The sequence below is a fragment of the Glycine max genome, chromosome 15 (assembly GCF_000004515.6).
Source record: "Glycine max cultivar Williams 82 chromosome 15, Glycine_max_v4.0, whole genome shotgun sequence".
Lineage (NCBI taxonomy): Eukaryota > Viridiplantae > Streptophyta > Magnoliopsida > Fabales > Fabaceae > Glycine > Glycine max.
Genome location: NC_038251.2, coordinates 39662586 through 39664868, shown reverse-complemented (window position 1 = coordinate 39664868; position 2283 = coordinate 39662586).

Here is a 2283-nt window from a genome sequence, read left to right as displayed (position 1 = left end):
TGGCATTTGATAAAATTTGGTGAGAGTTTCTCTCTGGGTTCCTTGTTGAACCAATTATCAGACTTATCAAGGTAATCCTTGTGGCGTCTACCCTGACTTATCTTCCTTCACCGGAAGTGGCGTCATCCAAATCTCTGTAACCTGTATCAAACGATCCGCTCCTACTCAGGTTCACATCATTATGATCATTTAAATTTCTCGAGAGCTTCCATATTTCAATTTCGAGCGTCTCGATATATTATATTACCGAATCAGGCATCAATGTGTAATTTTATGACCATTGGAATTTCTCGTGAGCTTCCATTGTTAAATTTCGAGCGTCTCGATATATTATGCTCCTGAATCGGATCTCCGTGTGAAAAGTTATGACCATTAGAATTTCTCGAGATCTTCCAGTGTTCAATTTCGAGCGTCTGAATATGTGATACGGCTGAATCGGACATCCGAGTGAAATGTTATGACCATTAGAATTTCTCGAGAGCTTCCGTTGTTCAACTTTGAGCGTCTCGATATCTGATGCAACTGAATCGGACGTCTGAGTTAAAAGTTATGACCATTTGAATTTCTTGAGAGCTTCCGTTGTTCAATTTCGAGAGTCTTCATATATTATGCGCCTGAATCGGACTTCTGTGTGAAAAGTTATGACCATTTGAATTTCTCGAGAGTTTCCGTTGTACAATTTCGACCGTCTCGATATGTGATGCGCCTGAATCGGACGTTTGAGTTAAAATTTATGACCATTTGAATTTCTCGAGAGCTTCCGTTGTTCAATTTCGAGAGTCTTGATATAATATGCGTCCTAATCGGACTTCCGTGTGAAAAGTTATGACCATTTGAATTTCTCGAGAGCTTCCATATTTCAATTTCGAGCGTCTCGATATATTATATTATCGAATCGGGCATCCGTGTGCAATGTTATGACCATTGGAATTTCTCGTGAGCTTCCATTGTTCAATTTCGAGCGTCTCGATATATTATGTGCCTAAATCAAACATCCAAGTGAAAAGTTTGAACCATTGGAATTTCTCAAGAGCTTCCGTTCTTCAATTTCGAGCGTCTCGATATGTTATGTGCCTAAATCGGACCTCCGAGTGAAAAGTTATGACCATTTGAATTTCTCGAGAGCTTACGTTGTTCAATTTTGAGCGTCTCGATATGTGATGCGACTGAATCGGACGTTTGAGTTAAATGTTATGACCATTGAATTTCCCGAGAGCTTCCGTTGTTCAATTTGTAGCGTCTCGACATATTATGCGCTCGAACATGACATCCGTGTGAAACGTTATGACCAGTTGAATTTTTGGAGAGCTTCAGTTGTTTAATTTCGAGCGTCTCGACATTTTATGCGCCTAAATCGGACATCCGAGTGAAAAGTTATGACCATTTGAATTTCTCAAGAGCTTTCGTTGTTCAATTTCTAGCGTCTCGATATGTGATGCGCCTGAATCGGACATCCGAGTTTAAATTTATGACCATTTGAATTTCTAGAGAGCTTCCGTTGTTCAATTTCGAGCGTCTCGATATCTTATGCGCCTGATCCGACCTCCGTGTGAAAAGTTATGACCATTCGAATTTTTCGAGAGCTTCGATATTTCAATTTCGAGCGTCTCGTTATATTATATTACCGAATCGGGCATCCGTGCGTCATGTTATGACCATTAGAATTTGTTGTGAGCTTCCATTGTTCAATTTCGAGCGTCTCGATATGTGATGCGCCTGAATCGGACATCCGAGTTTAAATTTATGACCATTTGAATTTCTAGAGAGCTTCCGTTGTTCAATTTCGAGCGTCACGATATCTTATGCGCCTGAATTCGACCTCCGTGTGAAAAGTTATGACCATTTGAATTTCTCGAGAGCTTCCATATTCAATTTCGAGCATCTCGATATATTATATTACCGAATTGGGCATCCGTGTGTAATGTTATAACCATCGGAATTTCTCGTAAGCTTCCATTGTTAAATTTCGAGCGTCTCGATCTATTATGCTCCTGAATCGGACCTCCGTGTGAAAGGTTATGACGATTAAAATTTCTCGAGACCTTCAGGTGTTCAATTTCGAGCGTCTCAATATGTGATGCGGCTGAATCGGACCTCCCGAGCGAAATGTTATGACCATTAGAATTTCTCGAGAGCTTCCGTTGTTCAACTTTGAGCGTCTCGAGATCTGATGCAACTGAATCTGACGTCTGAGTTAACAGGTATGACCATGTGAATTTCACGAGAGCATCCGATTGTTCAATTTTAAGAGTCTTGAGGTATTATTCGCCTGAATCGGACTTC